Source organism: Elephantulus edwardii, unplaced genomic scaffold, assembly GCF_000299155.1.
Source record: "Elephantulus edwardii isolate Elephantulus edwardi_28Jun2011 unplaced genomic scaffold, EleEdw1.0 scaffold00147, whole genome shotgun sequence".
NCBI lineage: Eukaryota > Metazoa > Chordata > Mammalia > Macroscelidea > Macroscelididae > Elephantulus > Elephantulus edwardii.
In genome coordinates, this window is record NW_006399897.1 from 3140493 (window position 1) to 3151082 (window position 10590).

The window sequence follows — 10590 nt, forward strand, 5'->3', positions numbered from 1 at the left end:
TATCATATTTATAACTTTTTAAGTTTTGAACTAAAATAAGTAGCTTAAAACAGATGATCCCAGATATCTATTTAGTTTTATTTTTTTATGTATTTATGTGAGTTCCAAAGATACAAAATTGCATTGTGTTTTTTTATTGATTGCCATCAAGTTGAGCACAACTCACACTCTATGAACAGAAGACCTAATGCCTTTCCATAATTATTGTCACATCTCCAAGTTCATAGAGTTTCCAGTGGCATGTGGTTTAGGAAATGGATGCCGCTTCTGCTTCCAAACCTATTTTACAACTGGGAGCCCCACCTAACACTGTCCACATTGGGAAATCATTCTGGTATTGGATACCCCAATGGTACAAGATTCAGCATCACAATAAACTCAGGTTACTTGATACTACACATTGACAAAGAGTGATGTACAAAATGGAAGAGTGTTTCTTCAGATATAAATAGAACTGGTTTCATTTAGCAGTAATTAACTGTCATCAAGGAAAATACAACTGATAGTAAGTTTTGCACAAAAGACCTGAACTCTCTTCTATAACTAACATCATTTCTGTACAGAACTCTGTTCTATAACTAACATCACTTCTACACATTTACAGAATTTAGAAAGTTTGTAGAGTTTCCAGAAGCATCTAGTTTAGGAAGTGAATGCCACGCCTGCTTCCCAGCATAAATCAATCTGGAAGCTCATCCAAACACTGCACACAATGGGTAACCATTATGATATTTGACAAGACTATGGAACAGTGTACAGCATCACAGAAACACCAAGTTGTTCAGTTCAGCAAATAGACAAAAAAAAAAAAGTAAATTTCTGTATCATTTAAGGAATATTCATTTGAAAAGTAATAAATTTGCAAGCAGCCATATTCCCTGAGTGGAGGCACCAGTCACTTGCCTGCAGTCTCTTCCCCTCCCACTGCAGGGTTTTAAAGCCACACCTTTGAGCAAACTTCCACCCCAGGCAAAGGTTCAAGGACACCCGCTCTTGGGGGGAAGAGAGCAGTAATACACATCAAATATGACCCTCAAAACCTCCCTTACACACCCATCAGGACTGCCATCCAAATGCAGCAAACAGCCAAATTTCCAGAGTGGAGGCTCCAGGCCCTAGCCAACAATCCCATCCCCTCCTCTGTTATATTCTCCTAAATATTAGAGCAATTAACTAAACGCAGATATCGCCCTTTACGTACTCTTGCCCATATATTCAATCTGAGAGATTTGAGTCAACTATCCATATGAACTGAGAGCTTCTGAAATAAACTTTTTTAAAGAAATATGGACAGGATACTCAAATCCCACTGCCTTTGAGTCTCTTCAGAGATGTTGTTGTTGTTAAGTGCCATCGAGTCACAGGCGACTCATAGCGACTCCATGAAGGAGAGTCCTCGACGCTTGGGTGCCTTTCATCCTCTCTCCAGGTTCATAGGGTTTTCGGAGGCAAACTATTATGGGAGTGGATGCCACTCCTCCTTCCAAGCTTGTTTTAATCGGGGAGCTTCACCCCACTCTCTGTCTGCATTTGACCAACCATTAATGCATTTGACACATCAGTGTCACAATGTTTAGCCTCACAGCAACCACAAGTGACCACAGTAAGGCAACTTGTACACCAGGGCTATACGACCTAGAGGAATGTCTGAACAAAAACAATGAAAGACAGGCCCGAGGGCTGTGGATTAAAAGTCACACACCTTTGGCTTGGTAGCATCGCTTTCTGTCCACTGGGCCACCTGATCTCTCTCTGTGTTGATATTATTATTGTTAAGTGCAGTCTAGCCAAAAGCGACTCATAGTGACAGTAATCTCAAAAAACAAAGTAGAATTGACCTCTGGATTTCCAAGTCTGGAAATCTTTATGGGAATAGATTACTTCATCTTTTTTCCCTGCACAATGGCTGCTAGGTTCAGACATCTGATATAGCAGTCAATCACTTAACTACATTTTACCAGATTTCCTTATAAAAGGATACCAACACAGTAACAACAAAAGACCAAAAGTCATCAGAAATAAAGTGAAATAGAGCAGTGAAGACATACTATGTTTTAAAATCAAGTCATTTAAGAATGTATATAAAGAAGTTTCTGATAACATGAACAAAAATTCATTTTGTAATTATACTTTATTTTATTGGTTTATTAGTCTACAATTATAACATTTTCCTTCATTTTACCTGAGTTCCTAAGTATTGAAAATCGTAATAAATATCTTAATCTGTGGCTCAAGCTTTACAGAACTTTAGCTTTCATTCATTCCTAGTCTATAAACTATTTTACAATTTCTAAGTAGTTCATGATTCTATGAAGGCTATAAAAGTATGTCCAGATATTTAAAAAATGTCTAAAATCTACTGAGCTGACATCATTTTCACATGCATTCACTACTGTGTCATATTATACTTTCTTTCAAACAAGAATGTGCTCTAGTCTGATGTGGTATGGAGTTGTACTGTCAATTGATTGTACATAGTTCATCTAGTTGTACCTTTGGTATAGTGACCGGGAATTGAACTCAAGTTTGTTAGGGAGGGCAAAATCTGTGCCATTGAACCATGAACACTCCACAAATTATACTTTTATTTTTATATAACTATCATATAACTAGAGATCACCTTTCTCAGGAATGGGAACGATATGGATCTCTTCTAGTCTATTGACCAGATAACTGTCCTCCAAATTTCCTCACATAGAAAGGTGAGCATGTCCAGGGTTGCATCTGTTAGTTGAAACATGTCAGTTTGTATTCCATCTATTCCTGGAGCCTTATTTTTTGCCAGTGTCTTTAGTGTAGTTTGAAATATTGCTTTCTTACCTTTGGGTCTTATTCATAGAGCTTCCTGATTTTTTATGAATAATAATTATTTTTGGTACAGTAATTCTGTGTATTCCTTCTACCTCTTACAATGCTTCTTGGATCATTCAAGATTTTGCCCATTGTATCCCTCAGTGTTGCAGCTCAAGGATTGACTTTGTTTTTCAGTTCTTTCAGCTTGAGAAATGCTGAGTTCTTTCATTTTTAATCTCTAGTTCCATCTCTTTGCAAATTCCATTCTAATACTTTGCCTTCATGAGGTGTCCTTTGAAATCAGTTCAGCTTTTTTATTTGTGTAATTTACTGCCTCTTAAAGCCCAGTGGAAGATAAGCTAGGAGATGTTTCTGACATGGCAGTATGTCACAGAAGGAACAAAAGAACAATGATACGTTTATGGCATAATTCAGACAATCAACAGGAAGCCTGGAGGAAACCTAGATATGGAAACATAGTGAGCGAAAAAGTGAAGTTCTCACACAGGCACAGTTTATATGACATAAAGTTGGTACCAGCCCTAGAAAACCACCTCTGCTAACACTGGACCATCAATGCTGTCACCACCAGTGGAATGAAGTCTAAGTACTTTCTACTTTTGATAACATGAAAAGTACAGCTAATTTAAGATTTTAACCTCCGACCTCACCAGAAATTGCAGTGCCAGTTCTTTTATGTTTTTAAATGATGGTAAATTCATAAAGAAAGTGCAGTTACTGCTTATCTAAAGAAATTAACTGTTCATTAAACATGTAATTCCATTTTTACATTATGTTATCCCCAGTCATGTGGATAGGCAGTACTTTGAATACTGCTACTATAACATAGAAAGAAGAAGTAATAGCATTGACTAAAATTTTATTGTTCCGTTTAAAACATATTTGATTACACGTCAGACAAGGGACTTATATCTAGACTTTATAAAACACTCGAGCACCACAACAAGATAAATGTAAATATGTTGTTGTTTTTATTGTTATGTACCATTGAATAGCTTGTGACTCAAAGCGACCCTATGTACAATAGCCCAAAACCCTGCTCTGTTCTTTGCCAATCACACTGTCTCAGACACACCCACCCAATTACCCCACTGAATCAATCCATCTGATAGAGAGTCTTCCCCTCCTATGCTATCCCTCCACCCTCCCAAGCATGATGCCCCTCTCCAAGGACCTGTCCTTCCTTACATGTCCAAAGTATGTCAGACGAAGCCTCAGAATCCTTGCCTCCGAGGAGCAGCCTGGTTTAAGCCTCTCTAGGATGAACCTGTTTGTTTTTCTAGCAGACCATGGTACATTCAATACTATTCTTCAGCACCACAGCTCAAAGGCATCAATTCTCCTTCCCTAGTCATTGTCCAATTTTTTGATCCATAACAAGTGATTGCAAAGACCATGGCTTGTATCAGATGCACCATAGTATCCAGAGTGACACCATTGCTCTTCAGTACCTTGGAGAGGTCCCTAACAGCAGACTTTCCCATTGCAATATGTCTTTTAATTTCCTGGCTGCTGATGCCAAGATTGTTGACTGTAGAGCCAAACAAACTAGAGCTGTGAACAATCTCAGTCTCTTCACGATCCATCCTGCTGCTGCCAATTGGTCCAGTGGTGCGAATCTTTGTCTTCTTGAAAGGTAAAGAACCCAATTGAAAAACGGGCACAGGATATGAAGAGATACTTCTCCAAAGCAGACATTCAGATGGCTAACAAACACATGAAGAAATTTTCAAAATCCCTAGTTCTAAGAGAGATGCAAATCAAAACAACTATGAGATATCATGTCACCCCAGTAAAAATAGTAAAAATTTAATAGAAGAGCAAACATTAAATCTGGTGAGGTTGCAGAGAAACTGGAATCCTTATTCACTTTGTAAAATGGTGCAACCACTGTGGAAAGCTGTATGGCACTTTCTCAAAAACTTGCAAATAGAAATACCATTTGATCCAGCAATTCCACTACTGGGAATATACTCTAAAGAAACCACAACCACCAGCCAAGCAGATATAGACACACCCATGTTTATTGTAGCTTTGTTCACAATAGTAAAGAGTTGGAAACTACCCAAGTGCCCATCAACAAATGAATGGATAGAAAAGCTCTATATTCACACAATGGAATACTATGCTGAATTGAAAAACAAGGATCTCATGAAATATTATGCCAAATGGGTGATCCTGGAGGACAGTGTGCATAGTGAAATATCTCAGTCACAAAAGGACAAATATTGCATAGGACCACTGTTGTAAAGCGGGACTGACATTGGGGTTGAGGGAAGACTGAGAAAGAGGGGATAAATAATGTAAAATGCTTTGAAATAGATAAGGGAGATAACTGTTTAAAGGTGGTATATGATTATGTACTATTGTCATGACAGGAGTCCGGAAACGAAGGCTGCACAGTGGAGTGAAGTTGGGGGGAGAGACTGATAACAACGAAAGAATTTTTCTTTAATTTTTCAAAGAGAAGAGCTAATGTGGGGAGGGTTGGGCAGGGAGAAAAGTGCAATAATGGATGAATGAAAACCCTAAGTCTCTGTAAACTTTCATTAAAATTAATAATAAAAGAAAACCAAACCAAACCATATTTGATGTTGTTATTATGTATCAAGTTAGAACTGACCCAAGGCTTGTCAGTAGGTTTTCAAATTGCAAAGGAGATTGCCCACCACTCTCCTATGGATCAGATTATGACCTCAAACTGAATGCCTTCAGGACTGCAGTGTAGCTTCTTGCCACTAGGCCACCAGAGCTATCTACAAAACATATTTTCAAAGGGTAATTTATATTACTGTGAAAAATGTATTATAAAATAATATTGTTGTTGTTAAAATATCATTCTTAAATATTGACCTTGAGCAGGACATTATATCCAAAAGAACGAGTGATCCTTTTTTTTAAATAATATTGCTGTTATTGTTGTGTACCATAAAGTCAGACCTGACGTATATCTGCCCCTCCAGCAGACCAGTAAATCATGGGAGCAGAATGTCTTTCTCCCATGGAGCACCTGCTGGATTAGAACCAGATTCTTTTTCACTGGTAGCTAAATTCCTTCCCACTAAGCCAGGAGAGTGTGTAAATTAGCAGAGATAGTAAAGTTTCCAAAATTCATCCCCCAAGATTGAAAAGGTTAACAATTTGTTATATATCACAAGCTTTTACTTTCCTGATATTTTTAATAAAAACATGATTTTTTGTTCTGCTTAAATATATAATCATATTTTCTTCATATGTGTGTATGTGTGCATGTGCATATAAAAACATAAACAGAAAGCGGAATAACTTGGGTATTGCAAATAAAAGATCTTAAATTTACCTATCTTTAAATTTTTAAAAAATATTTTAACATGCTTTCTTCAATTCCGTTTACAGTTACAACAGATTTTTAGCTAAACTTCTGCTACTGTTACTTTTTAGGGATGCATCTTCACTTCCCCCCCCCATTATAAACAAGTCTAAGAAGAACATTATACACATTTTATAACCATACTCTTAAGATAACTTTTTACACATGTATGATTATAGGATCAAAGTGGAGTATCTAATTGCCTTTTAAATGGAAATAAACTTTCTAAATTATTTACTTCTGACAGAGAGAGCATCCTGTCTTTAACAGGTTCTGATTTATAATTTAATCCATTCAAGTCATGTTTTTGTAAACTACTACAAACATATGTTTACAAGACTAGATTCTGAAGTGGCTTCCTTTATCACCATGTTTGATAAAAACATGGCTCAACAAGAATGTAAACTATTGACGGTCAGCCACAGGGCTATTAGAGTGAAACCTAGTCACTTACAAGCACATTTAAGTTTTTTGGGAAATGTCCCCTCTCTCACACTTACTGATGTCAAAACCTTAACCAATATTCAATCACAGCTACAGGTTGATCATCCACAAGACATTGCTTCTTTATGTGGATGGATGTGATCTGACCCTGTTTTAGGTTTCTTAAGGTAGTTCTGTTTCTGTTAACTAATTCTACTGTAAAAGAAATATGAAAAGTGGATAACTTTAACAAATTCATTCTCTTGTAATTTAAGAAGCTAGAAATCCAAGTCAATGGTGCCAGCTCAAGGAGAAGGCCCTACCTCTCTGTTGACTACAGAGGAAATACATTCTTTCCTTCATCATCTCTAGGCCCAGCACTCCCTGGAGACCTCCATCTTCTAGCCTTTCCAGGTGTCAATGAGTTTGATAATGCAGGATCTACGTTCATAACGACACATTCCATTTCTGATGGTTAGTTATACAAAAAGTCCACATTCTAAGTTTGTTTTCCTCTACTTTTTTTTTTCTATAGTGAGATGAAATGTATTACTGAGAAGGAGCTCCCTTTCCATCAGATTAACGTGGTGATTTGATTAAGAAATGTTTCACTCTGTTTTTAAATCCCCCTACAACCATTTGGCTTATGAAAATCATCATATAGCTTCCATTGTGGTGTTTTTCTTAGGTGCCATGGAGTTGAGTACAACATATAGCAACCCCATGAACAACAGATCTGAACCCTGTCCTAACTGTGCCATCCTCACACTTCCTGATACACAAGAGCCCGTTGCAATAGTCACTGTGTCAATCCACCTGGTCACCCTTCCCAACATATGTCCATCCCCAAGGAATAGCACTTCTTAGCAATATGTCTCAAGTATGTGAAGTGAGGACTCATCATTCATTCTTGCCTTAAAAAAGAAAAAAAAAGAAAAAATGAGTTGGCTGCACCATCTCCAAGATATATGTCTTTGTTCTCTTGACTGGACATGGAATGTTCAGTGCTCTTTCCCAACACTTCAGCTCAAAGGTGTCAATTATATTTCTGTCATCCTTATTCATTGTCCAGGTATTGGATACTCAGCTAGTAATTGGAAAGACTATGGTCTGAATGAGATGCACCTTAGTCCTCAAACTGACATCACTACTCATCAATAATGTGGAAAGTTCCCTAATTGCAGCTTTTCCCAGCACAAAGTATCTTCTTATTTCCTGACTGCTGGTACCAAGGGTGTTAATTGTGGATCCAAGCAAGATGAAGTTATTGACATTTTCAATCTCCTCTCCATCCATCATAACACTGCCTAATGATCTGGTGGTGAGAATCTTTGTATTTTCCATAAAATATCATTATATACAATTATTTAAGGAGAAGATGAGACCCAACTGAATTAATCTAAATATTTTCTTAACATTTTTCTAACATCTTTTTTTGTTTTGTATTGTAGTTCATCTATGATTTTTTTCCTCCCTTGTCCTTGTCTTCCATGAAGTTCTCAAGCAAAAGTAAGTCATTGGTTTCACCCCCATCCCTGTTTGGCCCCTGTTTTTGGAAATTTAGGGTGGTTTTCTCCCCCCTCCCTTTTAACTATTATACTTTTTTCATTTACTTTGAAAGAAAATGATATTTCTCATGTTCTATAGTGTTGTAGTATAGTATGTGTTTTATGTTGACCAAGAGGTCAGCAGTTAAAATCTACTACTGTTATTAGAGGTGAAAAAAAAATGAGCATGCTCTTTGCATAAAGACAGACCCAATCTTTATCTGGTCAGTATGTTTTGAACTCCTTTCCAAAGTAGTGAGATGGACAGGAGAGAAATATCTAACACATACTTAAGCATTTTTAATTAATGTCCTTAAAAAAAAACCCAACAAAACACCAACAACTTTGCTGCCTATCTGAACAGCCTAATAGCTGACCTCCATCAGGTTTCCAAGATCATAAAAGATACAGAAAAATATTGCCCATATTTTTTCCAATTTAAAATGTATGAAAAAGAAAAAAAAATAAAATGTATGGTAAATTCAGATACAAATGTCACTGAGCATATTACCCTTTACTGCTAGCTTGATTTTGAAATATTTCTGTTCATCAGAATGTTTTTCTTAACCTCCTCTATTGTCTGACTCTGCATGTGCCTCTAATCAACATCACGTCAAACAAGTCAACTACCAACATTTAAATGCTACTAGTGTCTCAATTGTAGCACACCTACTTCTAGTTGATCAATGCTTTGAACACATTCTTGAAATTTTCTTTTTTAATTCAGGTAAGATACACTCAACTTTGATGACAACCTGTCTTTTCAAGCATGATATTTTTCCCCCAAATTTGGCCCTTCCTAATAACATGCTCTACCATTGCACAATGACTTCAGCAATGAGCTTACGTGTGTTGGAGATAGTGAATATAGCACAGGGTAGGATAGGGCTTAGATCTGTGGTTCATAGGGTCCCTTTGAGTCACGTTGTTTGTTGTTGTTAAGTGCCAAGAGCCATCGAGTCACAGGCGACTCATAGCGATCCTATGAAGGAGAGTCCTCAACGCTTGGTTGCCTTTCATCCTCTCTCCAAGTTCATAGGGTTTTCTCAGGCAAGCTATTATAGAAGTGGATGCCACTCCTCCTTTAAAGCTTGTTTTAATCCTGGATCTCCACTGAACTCTCTGTCCGCATTGGGTAGCTTCCCGGCTTGCCGGTTCCGGGGACAGAGTAGTGCTTCGCATTCAAAAACTGCCACAACACCCGCCCAAACAGCACCATCACTTTGAGTCATACTCAATCCAATAGCACCTAAAACCAGCAGCTGATAGTCTTTATCAAAATCAGCACCTGGCATGATTTTGACTGCTGATATTGAGCTTTTCCAACACTTCTTTGCACAAATGTAGTCAATCAGATTCCAGTGTAGTCCATGAGGTGAAGTCTTTGTATATAGTTGTTTTTGTTATGTGCCGTCGAGTCGTTTGAGACTCACAGCGACATTACGTACAACATCCCTAAACTCTGCTCCGTCCTGTGCCAATCACACCATCTGTGACACACCCATTCCGGTTACCCCTATCACTGAAACAATTCACCTCATAGGGGCCTTCCCCTTCTGAGCTGTCCCTCCACTCTTCCAAGCATGATGTCCCTCTCCAATGACTTGTCCCTCCTTGCAACATGTCCAAAGTATATTAGACGGAGCTTTATAATGCTTGCCTCCAAGGAGCAGCACGCTTTTACCCTTTCCAGGATGAATCTGTTTGTTTTCCTAGCAGTCCATGGTATTCTCAATACTCTTCTCCAGCACCAAAGCTCAAAAGCATCAATTCTCCTTCTATCATCCTTAGTCATTGTCCAACTTTCTGATGCATACAAGTGTGATAGCAAAGAGGGATATATCTTTCACTTTTCTGTAAAATGTCTGTCTGATACATCTCTAAATCTAAACATTCAGATTAAGAGACACTAGGAAGAAGGGTTGTTCATCCACTTCTGAAATAGCAGGCCTCCGAAAACCCTATGTACAACATATAGTCATAGTTTGTATTTTTTAAAAGTTGTTGTTGTTGTTATGTGCCATCGAGTCACTTGTGACTCATAGCGACCCTATGTACAACAGCCCTAAACTCTGCTCTGTCCTGTGCCAATCGCACTGTCTCTGACACTCCCATCCTGATTATCCCAGTCACTGAATTAATCCACCTCATAAGGGCCTTCCCCTCCTGCGCTGTCCCTCCACCCTCCCAAGCATGCTGTCCCTCTCCAAGGACCAGTCTCTCCTCACAACATGTGCAAAGTATGTTAGATGGAGCCTCAAAATACTTGCCTCCAAGGAGCCACCCGGTTTAACCCTCTCCAGGACAAATCTGGTTTTTTTCCTAGCACTCCATTTTATTCTCAATACACTACACCAGCACCACAGTTCAAAGGCATCAATTCTCCTATCCTCCTTGGTCATTGTCCAACTCTCTGATGCATAACAAGTGATTGCAAAGACCATGGCCTGTATCAGA

General features: G+C 38.1%; 1 pseudogene; it reads right to left on the reverse strand.

The window, feature by feature from the left end:
- Window positions 1-9428, reverse strand: part of LOC102864631 — a 97456-nt pseudogene extending 88028 nt beyond the window's left edge.
- Between the last annotated feature and the right edge of the window lie 1162 nt (window positions 9429-10590).